Below are 15,911 nucleotides of genomic sequence, written 5' to 3'. Positions count from 1 at the left end.
CCAGGAGCAACTTCTGAGCACATAGCCAGGAGTAACCCCTGAGCGTTACTGGGTGTGGCCCAAAAACCAAAAAAAAAAAAAAAAAATGTCCATCTTGGGGCCATCGAGATAGCATGGAGGTAGGGCGTTTGCCTTCCATGCAGAAGAATGGGGGTTCAAATCCCGGCATCCCATATGGTCCCCCGTGTCTGCCAAGGGCAATTTCTGAGCGTAGAGACAGGAGTAACCCCTGAGTGCTGCAGGGTGTGACCCAAAAACCAAAACCAAACAAACAAAAAACAAAACAAAACAAAACAACAGAAAATGTCCATTTGCCTAGCACATGAGAAAAAAGTATGACCCCTCACCCTCAGGATCTATATTGGCTGATGCTTATCAGGGTCAAACCAATCAAAGCCAAAGTGAAATGGCAGTAACAGGGAAGAATCTCCTTCTATGGTACATAAACATATATATCCATACGAAGTTAAGAATTTTTGTTTTATTTTTGCTTATATGGGGGTGGGGGTCACACTCAGTGATGTTCAGTAATTCCTGGCGGTGTTCATGGACTATATGAGATGCCAGGGAGAGAACTCAGGTGGGTTACATGTAAGGCAAGTGCCTTACCCATGGTATTATCTCTCCAGCCCCCACTTTAATTTTTTTTTCTTGAGCTGGAGTGATAGTACAGAAGTAGGGTGTTTGCCTTGCATGCAGCTGACCCAGGACGAACTCGGGTTCGATTCCCAGCATTCTATCAGGTCCCTCGAGCCTGCCAGGAGCAATTTCTTTTTTTTTATTTTATTTTATTTTATTTTTTTGGTTTTTGGGCCACACCCGGCAGTGCTCAGGGGTTACTCCTGGCTGTCTACTCAGAAATAGCTCCTGGCAGGCATGGGGGACCATATGGGACTCCGGGATTTGAACCAACCACCTTTGGTCCTGGATCGGCTGCTTGCAAGGCAAACACTGCTGTGCTATCTCTCCAGGCCCCAGGAGTGATTTCTGAGCCAGAAGTAACATCCGCTGGGTGTGGCCCAAAACAAATAAACAAAAATGTTTTTCTTTGTTTTTGGGGCCACACCTGGAGGCACACAGGGGATACTTCTGATTCTGTGCAAAACATTTACTCCTGGAGGGACCAGAGAGATACATGGAGATAGGGCTTTTGCCTTGCATGCAGAAGGACAGTGATTCAAATCCTGGCATCTCATATGGTCCCCCATGCTTGCCAGGGGCGATTTCTGAGCACAGAGCCAGGAGTAACCCCTGTGCACTGCTGGGTGTGACCCAAAAAACAAAAACAAAAGAATTACTCCTGGAATGGGACTGAAGCAGTGGCGCAAGTGGTAAGGTGTCTGCCTTGCCTGCACTAGCCTAGAACTGAACACAGTTCAATTCCCTGGTATCTCATATAGTCCCCCAAGCCAGGAGCAGTTTCTGAGCGCATAACCAGGAGTAACTCCTGAGCGTCACCAGGTGTGACCCAAAAACCAAAAAAAGAAAAGAAAGAAAAATTACTCCTGGAAGATTCTGGGGACCATATGGGATGCCAGGGATTGAACTCAGGTCAGCTACATGCAAGGCAAAAGCACTACCCACTGTGCTATCACACTGGCCCTAGTTTAAACAATTTAAATTTTTATTTGGGGACACAATCAGCTATCCTAATGTCTTACTTCTGTCATGCTCAAGAATCACATCTAGAAATACTCAAGGGATTATATAGAGTATTGAGGATTAAACCTGGGGATTAGGGGCCGGAGAGATAGCATGGAGGTAAGGCATTTGCCTTTCATGCAGAAGGTCGGTGGTTCAAATCCCGGCATTCCATATGGTCCCCTGAGCCTGCCAGGAGTGATTTCTGAGCTTAGAGCCAGGAGTAACCCCTGAGTGCTGCCAGGTGTGACCCAAAAAACCAAACAAAAAAACCCCAAAAAACCTGGATATTAAACTTGGGTAGGCAAATCCCTACTCACTGTACTATATAGCTCTGTCCCCTTTTAATTTTTTTTGTTTTTGTTTTTGTTTTTGGGTCACACCTTGCAAGGCTCAGGGGTTACTTCTGGTTCTGCATTCAGAAATTGCTCCTGGCAGGCTCAGGGGACTATATGGGATGCTAGGATTTGAATCACTGTCTGTCCTGGGTTGGCTGTGTGCAAGACAAAAGCCCTACCACTATGCTATCTCTTTGACCCCTCCCCCTTTTATTTTATTTTTTTGCGGGGGCCACACCTGGTGACATTCAAGGGTTACTCCTGGCTATGTGCTCAGAAATCACTCCTGACTTGAGGGACCATATGGGATGCCAGGGGATCAAATCACCGTCTGACCTGGGACAGCCGCATGCAAGGCAAATGCCCTATCACTGCACCATTGCTCCAGCCCCTGCCCTTTTTTTGTTTTTCAGGCCACACCCATTTGATGCTCAGGGGTTACTCCTGGCTAAGCGCTCAGAAATTGCCCCTGGCTTGGGGGAACCATATGGGACACCCGGGGATTGAACCGCAGTCCTTCCTTGGCTAGTGCTTGCAAGGCACTAGCGCCACCTCGCCGCCCCTGAGCCCCTGCCCTTTTAATTAAATTTTTTATTGAATATTAAGATACCATGATTTAGTTATTCACAGGCATACAGTGTTCCAACAGGTATACAATGTTCCAAACACCAATCCCTCCACCAGTGTCAACCTTCCTCCATCAATATCTTTATAGAAAAATAGTAATGCAATCCTTTATATCAAAGTTCTCTCTTTTTTTTTTTTTTGGTTTTTGGGCCACACCCGTTTGACGCTCAGGGGTTACTCCTGGCTATGTGCTCAGAAATCGCCCCTGGCTTGGGGGGACCATATGGGACGCCGGGGGATCGAACCGCGGTCCTTCCTTGGCTAGCGCTTGCAAGGCAGACACCTTACCTCCAGCGCCACCTACCCGGCCCCAAAGTTCTCTCTTAGTGGCATGATCTAAACTCTTTCATCAAATGGCATAGAGCAATGAATCAGGAAATTAAATCCACCTATTTTCTGCATACTGAGAACACACCAAAATTCACAGGATAAACATAAACTCAGAGTGAAAGGATGAAAAATGATCATACAAGTCAATGGTAGACAAAAAAGAACACACACATACCCCAAAAAACAAGAGACTACAACAACCCTCAAACTGAAAACCAACTGGATTTTCACTTGTTCTGTGCTTCTATATATATTCAAGTCTGCACACCAAGCTAGATTCCAATGCCTTTCCCTAACAGGTTTAAAGACTGTTCAGGGGTGGAAGCAAGGTTAGAAATCAGTATGAGCAAAGGCCAGAAATAAGACAGTGGGTATAGCCTATAAGTTCCATGCCAACAGAGTGGAAATATCATTGGCACTGTTCATGGTGCTGATGTGACTCACCAATGCATCCAGTTGAGCTATATTGTCTCTACGCCTACCAAAGCTACATTGCAAAACTGCAGTTCTCCCTTCCCAAATCCTACCCCTGATTTTATTTAGGGTGTAAATAGATGAACTTTGCTTAAGAGAACTACCATGAGGAAATTTTATTGATCATTCTGGTGCTCACTGGCCTGCATCCCACCCTTCCCTGTAAAATCCTTTCTTAGGACTGTGCAGACAAGATGGCGGCTTCGATACAATGAGCTGCCATATTCCCATCAGCTCTTGTATCACCAATAAAGCTCTTTCTCAGGGGCTGGCGAGGTGGCGCTAGAGGTAAGGTGTCTGCCTTGCAAGCACTAGCCAAGGAAGGACCACGGTTCGATCCCCCGGCGTCTCGTATGGTTCCCCCAAGCCAGGGGCAATTTCTGAGCGCTTAGCCAGGAGTAACCCCTGTGAGCATCAAACGGGTGTGGCCTGAAAAACCAAAAAAAAGCTCTTTCTCAACCCATCATCAGATTTCTTGTTCAAGTGCCCCTCAAGAATAGTGGAACTGAACTTCTCTGGTTTTGGAGGTCCTCTGAGACTGGTCAGCCCACAGCACCCATCACACCCAGGAAAATTCCAGAAGCCAGGAGAGTGCCCTTGCTTCCAAGCTGCACATCACTGATGCCTTTTTAAAAAGAAACCACACTCAGGGTTGAAAGACTGAGTCCAAATACTCCCACCAAAGGTAAAGGGGTTTGTCTACAATGGCAGTATTAGTGAGAATGTTTTTTGATATATCAGGTTATAAATATGGAAATAAAATTCATTGATTTCTTTAAACTATAATTTTATATGATGTTTTATTAAGTTATAATGGGCCTTTCACAGTATGCTATCAAGTAATATGATAGTCATATTTTATATGATACACAGAAAAGAAAACCACAAGAATCTACTCCACAGTTTTTCCCCGCATGACAACTTTCAAGGTCTACTCTCAGCAACATTTTTGTTTTGAAGCAAATTCCATAGAGGATTTCATTGGTAGATTATTTACCAACTAGTTCAGAAAGACAAGGGGTAGCTCTTGGGCATCACAATGGCACCTTTATTCCACTGAATAATCACAATTTCTGTTTGTGTGTTTGGGGATGGTGGTGATCCACACCTGGCTGTGCTCAGGATTTACTCCTCACTCTGTACTCAGGGATCACTCTTGGCAGTGCTGGAGTGGGGAGTGGGGACTGTAAGTGGTGCCAGAGATTGAACTAGGGTTGGCCACATGCAAGGCAAGTGTACTATGTCTTTGGCTGAAGAAGAACAATAATTTATAATATCTTTTTATTTGGGGGTCACACCCGGCAGTGCTCAGGGGTTACTCCTGGCTCTATGCTCAGAAATTGCTCCTGGCAGGCTCAAGGGACCATATAGGATGCCGGGATGGGATTCGAACCACCGACCTTCTGCATGAAAGGCAAACGCCTTACCTCCATGCTATCTCTCCGGCCCCAATTTATAATATCTTGAGTGTCCATTTCAGGCTGAAATTTCACACAGCTTCAACCTGTTACTGCAGTGTTCAAGTCAGGATCCAAGAGCATATATGCTGATGTTGATACTGTGATAGGTTTGTGTAAAGGATGAGGTGTGGGGTTTTGTTTGTTGGTTTAAAAACTTTTTTTTTTTTTTAGTTACATATGGTGGTGCTCAGAGGTTACTTCTAGTTCTGTACTCTGATGTCACTTCTGGCAGTGCTTGGAGGACTATATGTGATTTTGGGAATGGAACCTGGGTCAGCTGTGTGCAAGACAAGCACCCTACCTGCTGTGCTACTGCTCCAGTCCCCTGGGGTTTAGTTTTTTCAGTGAAATTTTTTTATTCTCAGTGATCATGAGTGTTGATAATTATAGTCAAGACATGCCCCATGCCTCACTAATTTCAGGACTAAAGTTTGTTCCTTTTGGATCACCTTACTTTCCTATCCTATCTCTGCACCCCCAATTTTGATGCAGCAAACAAGCAGGAAATAGGGGAAAGTTGGGGTTAGTCTCATACCTGCTTCTAGCTCCCTTCCCAGAACTGGGCACATGATGGGGCACCTGTGCTTTGTTTCTTGCATCTGGTAGACAAAAAAATCCTAAAATCACCCAGCTGTAGGTACTGAATTGTGTTCTCAGGTGAAATTAGGCCAGATTTCAACCAGGAGCTCTTTATTTTCAAGCAAATACATGCCCTCACCTGAGCCATGCCCTGGCAGGCCACTTTGTTCTCACCTTTATACTCACAAGGCCACTATCTTCTCAGGTTTGTTGTATATGAACCTTCTGCTCTTTTTTTTGTTTTGTTTTTGGGCCACACCCAGAGGCGCTCAGGGGTTACTCCTGGTTCTGTGCTCAGAAATTGCTCCTGGTAGGCATGGGGGACCACATGGGATGTCAGGATTCGAACCAACATTGATCCTCAGTCGGCCGCTTGCAAGGCAAATGCCCTACCGCTGTGCTATCTCTCTGGCCATGGACATTCTGCTTTTTTTTTTTTTTTTTTGGTTTTTGGGCTCTTTCTTTGCTAATGATGGAAGCTGAGAATAAGGCATGTCACTCTGAGCTGTGCATCAGCAAACACAGGAGGGCACCCAGTCAAGGGTAGAAGGACTAGACCCTGGCCTGGGCATCACTGAGGTGTTTATACAGAAGTGAAACAAGACATGGGAGGTGTTGGGGAGCAAGACCTTATGTATAAGACTGAGGAGATGCTACAATTGTCACCCTATTTAGAGAGGAAGAGACAAAGCAAGTGGATAAATAACTCTCTAGGGTGCACCATCTCTAAGCACTATTGCTTAGAACTCTGATGCTTCCTACCTGGCAAAGCTTCTTACCCAGAGATACTTGTTCATTCTACTGGGAGGATTTACTAAGAGAAAATACATGGCCATTCCAGAAAAATGAAGAAAGTACTAATTTTTTTCCATATTAAAATAAACCCATGTGGATTAAAACTTTATGTATAGAAAACATTCAAATAAAAGTATAATAAGGATGGGCCATTGGCCCAGAGAGATAGCACAGTGGCGTTTGCCTTGCAAGCAGCCGATCCAGGACCAAAGGTGGTTGGTTTGAATCCCGGTGTCCCACATGGTCCCCCGTGCCTGCCAGGAGCTATTTCTGAGCAGACAGCCAGGAGTAAGCCCTGAGCACCGCCGGGTGTGGCCCAAAAACCAAAAACCAAAAAAAAAAAAAAAAAAAAAGGATGGGCCAGAGAGATAGCACAACTGGTAGGACTTTTGCCTTGCACATGCCTGACCTAGGATTGATCCCTCGCATCCCATATAGTTTCTCAAGCAAAGTAGGAGTAATTTCTTTCTTTTTTTTCTTTCTCTTTTATTTTGATTTTGGGTCAAAACCGGTGACTCTCAGGGGTTACTCCTGGCTATGCACTCAGAAAACGCTCCTGGCTTGGGGGACTATATGGGATGCCAGGAAATCAAACTGCAGTCCGTCCTGGGTCAGCTGTGTGCAAGGCAAACGCCCTACCACTGTGCTATTGCTCTGGCCCCATGTAGGAGTGATTTCTGAGCATAAAAACAGGAGTAAGACCTGAGTACTGCCAGGCATACCCTTCTTCCCTAAAAAGAAAAGGAAACAACCAATCTTAATCTTCACTTGGGGTCTAGGCCTTTGTCTTTATCATAAGAAGGAATTTGAGAGAAGCCCTTTCATAAAGCCAAGGAAGTTTTATGGAAGTTGGTGGATGCTTTAAAGAAGATAAAGCTTGGGGCCGGGTAGGTGGCGCTGGAGGTAAGGTGTCTGCCTTGCAAGCGCTAGCCAAGGAAGGACCGCGGTTCGATCCCCCGGCGTCCCATATGGTCCCCCCAAGCCAGGGGCGATTTCTGAGCACATAGCCAGGAGTAACCCCTGAGCGTCAAACGGGTGTGGCCCAAAAACCAAAAAAAAAAAAAAAAAAAAAAAAAAAAGAAGATAAAGCTTGGGTAAACTCAAAGAAAGAGAATGGGGTCCTAGCCTTTTTGGTTTTGTTTGGGGGGACATACCAGGCAGTACTCAGGGCTTACTTTTGGCTCAGGTGGGGCTCAGGGGACCATATGTGATGCTGGGAATCAAACTAGAAAGTAAGCACTAGTATGCTGTACTATGGCTCAGGCCCCCACAGTCCTGTTTTTTTTTTTTTTTAAGGGTGCTTCTAAGCAAAGGGATGCAAATTCACAAGGGAGGACAGGCCTTCCCCAGAAGACTTAATCTTTTATTCCAGTGGGGAATTTTCTGAACTCTCTGGCTGCAGGGAGCCGGAGGTTTTGGGACTCTCTCTGCAGTAACATGACGATTATCTGCCTCTTTATTCTCCTACAGTTCAGCCTGCCTTGTGTGGTCAGAGAACAGGATAAGTTGTCAGGGGAGGGAGTCTGCCAGTCCACACACATTTCTTTCTCTAAGGTAGTGTGTGAAGGACTGCAGAGGTGGGCAGGAGGAGCAGAGATTTGGGGATTATTTTTTTCTCTCCTAAGAGCAGGGAGGGGCAGCAAGAAAAGTGCAGATTTGCAATCTGCCCAGTGCAAAGGAGCATGCAATCTGTCAGAGCATGCAATCGGTTCACTTGCTGCCCAGACCTGGACTTTGGAATGCACCACTTAGAAAGAATTGGACAAAGGCTGGACCCAGGGAAGCTGAGCGGCTAGTTCCGACGTCTGGCCCAGGGATGCAAGGGGTTAAAGGAAAGGCCGCGGCGCGGGCACAGTCACTGCTCTCGGGGCTGTCCCTTCCGAGCGCACGACACGACGGCCACCCCGCACCACCACCGAGAGGGCCGCGTGTTCCTAGAGCGGCCGCCGGCGGCCAGGTGCGGCCGGGGCCTCCGGGCTTCTTCCCGGCTCTGGCCGGCAGAGGGAAGCACTGAGCCGGCCACCGCCCCACGTGGCGCTGGTGGCGGGCTCTGGGGCACCGCGGGCTGAGACTCGGCCCGAGGAGCATTCCAACCACACAAAACCACCAAAATAACCGGGTCCTCGAAAAGCAAATTTGCAAAGTGCATATGCACACATGCATATGCAGAGAAATCTATAGATTTATGCAAATACCTTTGGGAAGCCCTCCCCCCATCCCAGCTCACCCCCATTCTCACCGTTGCTCATTGTGGCCCCCCATTTCATTCCCTGCAGGCTTGGGGGTCCGGATTTTTCTGAGGCCTGCAGAGACAGAAGCTGGACATCACCCTCTGGGACCCCAGGGACGAGACTGCCTTAATGGGTGGTTGGGCTGGCATGGGGAAGAGATAGTCTGCAGCAGCCACTGGCGCCCATAATGTGTTTCTGTGCACCCTATGAGAAGTGGGGCAGGGTTTAGCACGACAGGAAACCAGGAAAAGCCTCTAAATCTTCTGTCCCCACTTCTATACCTACCCCATACCCCCACAGAGAAAAAGAGGAAAACTCCCCACATATGACTGTCTGCCTTTATTTTATTTTATTTTATTTTTGGTTTTTGGGGCCACACCCGTTTGATGCTCAGGGGTTACTCCTGGCTAAGCGCCCAGAAATTGCCCCTGGCTTGGGGGGACCATATGGGACGACGGGGGATCGAACCGCGGTCCTTCCTTGGCTAGCGCTTGCAAGGCAGACACCTTACCTCTAGCGCCACCTCGCCAGCCCCTGCCTTTATTCTCTTATCAGGCAGTTCATGGCCTTGTTTTTGAAGAATCATATTTGGGCTGAAATTTCAGTGGTAACGAGCAAATGAATGCCTTTTTTCTGGGTGCCTTTGAAAGACTTGGATTAATTAGTCTTGCTAAAGAAAACCACCTGCACCCCACCTGGATAAAGACTTTTTGTGAGTTAAAGTGCTTCTTTCCTTCATGTTTTATGTTTTTATGACTTGCTTACCGCTAGTTGATGGGAACAAAGACCTGGCAGGGGCCAGCTAGCTGCCAGGTGGTGACCAGCCCCCACCCATTATTGCATTAGAACCATGGAACGGAGCTGTCACCACATTCAGGTCTTCTCTTGCTGCACCCTGAAAGAACTCTTGAACTCCCTGTAGCTTCTCACAGTGCTCCTTTGCCATCTGTGCAATTATCTGTGGGGGTCAGGCTGCCAGATCTCATGAGCAAGCCACTGGGGTCTTGCACTTTCCTATGGGACTTCATACTTCCTCAACTGTGGAGGTCAAAGAGAATAACGGAGACAAGAGAACACAGGAAGGAGAAACATGCTGACCAGCCTTGAGCTCATCAAAGCTGCCTGGGCATTCACTAAAGCTGGATTTACTACAGTCTGGGTTGACCATGGCAAGGTGAAACCAGGGTAGGCAGAATAGCTTCCCAGGGGACATTCCTCAAGGTAATTACCAAGGACCCCTCCGCACACACACACACATCAGGGAAGGAGTAGGTGGACTTATTACTACCCACTACAACCCTCTGCCTCCCGTTGCTTTTGCACCATACCTGGCATTACTCAAGGATTATTCCTGGCTCTACATTGAGGAATTACTCCTGGTGGGCCTCGAGGGCCATAAGGGATGCTGAGTATCGAACCTGGTTTGGCTGTGTGGAAGGCAAATGCCCTACCCACTCTACTATTGCTTTGAGCCTGCCTCCTACTATTTAATTCCTTTAACACCTTCCCCGAATGCTTCATTTAAAGAAGGGACTCTAAGGCTGAAAACAAAAACTTGTAATCAATCACAGGCAAAGTACAGAAAAATTGGCTGATGATTAAAAACTTGAAGGTTTTGCATCCCCTGAGATTCTCAAATAGAAATATTAGTTGCAATGTCTAATGAGAAGAAGAAATCTTCAGAGGCACATACTTACCTGTATGTTCAGAACTTAATCTTCTCAGGAGGGGCAGGGAACCATTATTTTCTTTCTGGTAGGTGGAAGAGCTTCTGGCCTTTCTCTTGGTGGGCTTCATTCAAGCCAAAGATAACTGTTATTGGGAACTTGGAAATACTTTTTTTTATTCAGAGAAAGCCAGGCTATTTTTGCGTGCACGTGTGTGTGTGTGTGTGTGTGTGTGTGTGTGTGTGTGTGTATTTAAATCAGATTGTGAGGTTCTGTGCTATGATTGTTCTCCTGATGTGAGCCCAGTTTTTGGATAAAATGAGCACCAGAGAATGTTTGTGTGCAGCTGACACTTGTTCCAAGACAGAAGTGCTGGCACAGATTCAGACAAGAAAAAATGTGTCTATTTTTTCTTGCTCTGTCTACTGTTTGAATTAAATATACTAGAAATTGGCGTGATTTGGTCTGGGTATTGATTTGCTTTTTTTTTTTTTTCCTTTTCAGTACTTGAAACTTTGAGGCTGAGGATAACACAAAGGGCTGCAATATGTTTTGCATGACTGAGGACTGGAATTGGGTCCCAGATAGAGCCCTTGCCCTCTGCACCACAGAGCCAGAGCACATGTCATAGTGGCCTGGTTAGCTGAGGGTGGAGTGGGCCTGGGTGGGGTAGCTTCCCTTTTTGTTTTGGTTTGTCTTTGGACCACACCTGGAGGCACTCCTGGCTCTGTACTCAGAAATTGCTCATGGCATGCTCAGGGGACCCTATTGGATGCTGGGGATTGAATGCGTGGATCAGCTGTGTGCAAGGCAAATGCCCTACCTGCTGTGTTATCACTCCGCCCCCAATGGGGTAGCTTCTGAAGCCTCATCACCCAGTACCCCCATAAAAAGAATGTGAGATTTGATTGTAGTTTGATCAAATCTCAACTAAAGGGGCCAGAGCCATAGTGTAATGGGGAGGGTATTTGCCTTGCACATGGCTGACCTGGTTTCAATCCCCGGCATTCCCAAGCATTATCAGGAGTAATTCCTGAATGCAGAGCTAGGAGTAACCTCTGAGCATTGCTAAATGTGGCAGCATAACAAACAAAAACACAAAATCTCAACTGATAAAATTGGAACTGATCAAATTGGACGCCTAGTTTGAACTCCAGTATTGTACTTCAAGCCCCCTCAATATCACCAGAAGTAACCACCAGTATAGACCCAGGAGTAATCCCTGAGCATGGTTGGGTGTGGCCCTAAATTCTCCTTCCCGCAATTTATTATTGAAGTACTTTTTTGGGGGGGAGGGGTCACACCCGGCAGCGCTCAGAGGTTACTGCTGGCTTTATGCTCAGAAATCTCTCCTGGTAGGCTCGATGGGATTATATGGGATGCTGGGATTCAAACTGCCGTCCTTCTTCTGCATAGAAGGCAAATGCCTTATCTCCATGCTATCTCTCTGGCCCTTGAAGTACTTTTTAAGGCTTATTATGAAATGTATCACAAATCTTTGGTGTGGTAAAGCAGCATTTTTTTTTTTTTTTTGGTTTTTGGGCCACACCCATTTGACGCTCAGGGGTTACTCCTGGCTGTCTGCTCAGAAATAGCTCCTGGCAGGCACGGGGGACCATATGGGACACTGGGATTTGAACCAACCACCTTAGGTCCTGGATCGGCTGCTTGCAAGGCAAACACCGCTGTGCTATCTCTCCGGGTCCGTAAAGCAACATTTCTGAATAAACTTAGAAGACTACTGACTGAGTTAAAGTAAGGAAAAAATAAATGCTTATAGTTGGACATTTGTCATGAAATTGTGTAGGAGGCAACTTTCCAGACCAACTTATTATTCTACTGCTGGACAAAATGAGTGTGATTTTTCAGTGATGATGTCAATCCTAGCAAGATAATTTGTGCATAAAAATTTTATCTTAATTTGCATTGACAATTCACTGTCAAAAAATCCATCATAGTTTCATTTTCCTCTCTGGAACTGCTTTTAAATTCAATCTACACTGATCAATGGAGAGCCTAAGGTTAGTATTTGTATTTCCTGTAAATATAGACCTGACTGAATCTAGTTGGGAAAAAAAAGAAAAGTTTCATACTTAATTAGATTGTATCAATTGCCATAAAATTTCAATTTTCCAGGCCAGAGAGATAGCATGGAGGTAGCACATTTTCCTTGCATACAGAAGGATGGCGGTTCGAATCCCAGCATCTCATATGGTCCCCCGAATCTGCCAGGAGTGATTTCTGAGCATAGAGTCAGGAGTAACCAACCCCTGAGCGCTGCTGGATGGGAGCCAAAAAAACCAAACCAAACAAAAAAACACAAGTTCAATTTTCCATTTCCCAAGTTCCTTGGTCATAGTGCCATTCCCAGATTGATGGACATAGTTTATTTTGAGAACATGGATATTATTTTATAAAGAGAAACAGCAAGTGAGAACTGAGGCAGAGTGTCCCTTTGAGAAGAGCCTATGTGCCCTTCTCCTCTCCATCCTTCCTCTGGTCTTCCCCAAAGACCCACATAACAGGACCCTCCCTTCTGCAAGATCGGCAGGCTCAGTTTGAGACAGGAACCAGCCTGACCTGCATACTGTTTCTGTCCTGGTAAACTCAGGGGTAGTCCCCAGCCAATCCCATATGCCTTCTGCAGGCTGAGAAGGTGAACGCTTGCAAAAGAGCTGCTCAGACGAAAGCATCCATTTGCCTTTGGAGAAAGGCAGAAGTGGGTGGCAGAAGTCCTGAAGGCTCCTGGAGGCTCCTGCAGGCTGTACTGGTTCAATGCCAGCCCACGGACCTCAGCTTTCTCAGCAGAAGGGCTGGGAGAGCTTGACACAGATTGTCACAAGATGAAAGAAAAGCACGGGAGGGCATGTGTGTGAGTGACAATAATTATTATCTCTGATAAATGCAATTCAAGTCTGTCTCTGACGGGAAGGTCTCCCGGAAGGCGTTGTAAGCCAGTGGACTGGGCAGGATTTTTCTTTTTTCCTTCCCTTCCCACTTTCTATTTTTTTCTCCTCCTCTGCTTTTGAGACAAGAAATAAAAGGGTGGAAGGTAATTTTCAGTTTTACCTTCCGGCTCTTTTCATTTCAAGGAGCTCTTCTAGAAAGTGGGAAGCGCGGAATGGATTCCCCCAAACTGAAGTCTCCAAGGGTCCTGCTGGGCCCAGAAGCAGGAGGTGGCTTCCAGGCTTCCCCCAAAGCAGGAGGGGAGGCCTTGGCCTGACTCACCGTTGCCCTGGCAACAGAAGGCCCTGAGGCCTTGTCCTGATCCTTTAATCTGAAGAGCAGCCACAACAGTGGCTCAGGAAAGGTCCCTGCAGACACCTGACTGGGTATAGTAGCACAGGACAGGGCATCAAGGAGCGGGACACCGTCCCTCTTTCAGATGCCCATGGCCTCTTTGATACTGCTAGCTCACCTGTCCCCCAAAGGCTTTCTTCATGTGAGACCAGCAGGGCCCTAGTCCTGGTGTTTCTCCCTGGAACTCAGCATGGCACTGGGTGACCCACAAACTGTGTGGACCTCTGCATATTCTCCATCTGAGTAGGGGATAGCTGAGGACTATCCCTATATGTCCTGCACATTAAGGTTTGTTTGGCTTCTAATATATCTTTTTTTTTTTTTTTTTTTTTGTGGTTTTTGGGTCACACCCGGCAGTGCTCAGGGGTTATTCCTGGCTCCAGGCTCAGAAATTGCTCCTGGCAGGCACAGGGTACCATATGGGACGCCGGGATTCGAACCGATGACCTCCTGCATAAAAGGCAAACACCTTACCTCCATGCTATCTCTCCGGCCCCAATCTTTTTTTTTTTTTGGGGGGGTCACACCCGGCAGCACTCAGATACTGCTCCTGGCAAGCTTGGGTGACCATATAGGATGCCAGGATTCAAACCACCATCCTTCTGCTTTCAAAGCAAACGCCCTACCTCTATGCTATTTCTCCAGCCCCTCCAATATACCTTTTATTTATTTTTGTTTTGGTGCCAAACCTGGCAGTGCTCAGGGTTTTTCCCTGGCTCATAAAGAGGGATCTCTCTTCGTGAGCTATAAGAATCCTATGGGGTGCTGGGGATGGAACCTGAGTTGGTTGTGTGTAAGGCACTCTACTCGCTGTACTATCTGATCAGCCTCTCCAAAACTTCTATGTGCCAGCAGCACTTAATGCATTTCTTCTACCCTGATTTTTTTTTGGACCACACCTGGTGATGATCAGAGGTTACTTCTGGCTATGTGCTCAGAAATTGTTTATGACTAGGGGACCATATGGGATGCCGGGGATCGAACCAGGTCCATCATGGATCTGCTGCATGCAAAGCAAATGCCCTATTATTGTGCTATTGCTCCACTCCCCCCCCCTTTTTTTTTTTTGCCATACCCTATGGTGCTAGGAGACTCTCAGCATTGTTCAGGGTCCCTGTGGTGCTGGAAACTATACCTGACTTCTTTTTTTTTTTTTTTTTTTTTTGGTTTTTGGGCCACACCCTGTGATGCTCAGGGGTTACTCCTGGTTATGCGCTCAGAAATTGCTCCTGGCTTCTTGGGGGACCATATGGGGCGCCGGGGGATCGAACCGCGGTCCGTCCTAGGCTAGCGCAGGCAAGGCAGGCACCTTACCTCCAGCGCCACCGCCCGGCCCCCTATACCTGACTTCTTACATGCAAAGGTTGTGCCCAGTCAATTCTACTATCTTTCTCCATCCTTGCATTTCACTCTTGAAGCTTCAGAACAAGGAGTCTTTTCTTGTCAGTGTTGAACAGATGATAAAACAGATGTTCTGTGATTCAACTTGTTTCCATGTCATACACGATCAAGTTGAAGTGTGTTTCTGCTCCTCCCTCTGTCTACACTCTGGGACCACCCTCTGAGAGGCTCTGAGCACTGCAGATGGTGGAAGCACGAATTTGGAGCAAGAGTTTGAAAGAAGAGGTGTGAACCCTACCAGGCCAACCTACAGAACCAGGGCAGAACTTTAATTTTTTTTTTTTTTTTTTTTTTTTTTTTTTTTTTGGTTTTTGGGCCACACCCGTTTGATGCTCAGGGGTTACTCCTGGCTATGTGCTCAGAAATCGCCCCTGGCTTGGGGGGACCATATGGGACGCCGGGGGATCGAACCGCGGTCCTTCCTTGGCTAGCGCTTGCAAGGCAGACACCTTACCTCCAGCGCCACCTACCCGGCCCCAGAACTTTAATTTTTAATGCCACCAAATTTCCTAGGAGAGAAAACTGCTTGCGTGATGGTACAGTGGGGAAGGCACTTGCCTAGCACACAGCTAAATCTGGGTTCGATCTCTAGCATCTCATGTGGTCCCAGAGCCCACTGGAAGTGATTCCCTGAGCACAGAGCCAGAAATAAACTATGAACATTGCCAGGTGGGCCCCCTGAAAAAATTTACTATGAGAAGCAAAGCTCATCAAAATTCCAGACCTGTAGTGCTGGGGGATTGGAGGTCCCAATCACAAGGAACAGGGAGGTTATTCTTAGGGACTCTTTCTTGCATTTCCCCACAAACCTCTGGCCTTTTTTTTTTTTTTTTTTTTTGGTATTTGGGCCACACCCAGTGACGCTCAGGGGTTACTCCTGGCTATGCACTCAGAAGTCGCTCCTGGCTAGGGGGACCATATGGAACTCCGGGGATCGAACCGCGGTCCATCCAAGGCTAGCGCAGGCAAGGCAGGCACCTTACCTCTAGCGCCACTGCCCGGCCCCTGGCCTGAGTTTTTTTTTGCTTTTTGTTTTTTGGTTTCTGGGTCACACCTGGCAGCACTCAG

The sequence above is a fragment of the Suncus etruscus genome, chromosome 1 (assembly GCF_024139225.1).
Source record: "Suncus etruscus isolate mSunEtr1 chromosome 1, mSunEtr1.pri.cur, whole genome shotgun sequence".
NCBI classification, from domain to species: Eukaryota; Metazoa; Chordata; class Mammalia; order Eulipotyphla; family Soricidae; genus Suncus; species Suncus etruscus.
This window is presented reverse-complemented; position numbering follows the sequence as displayed.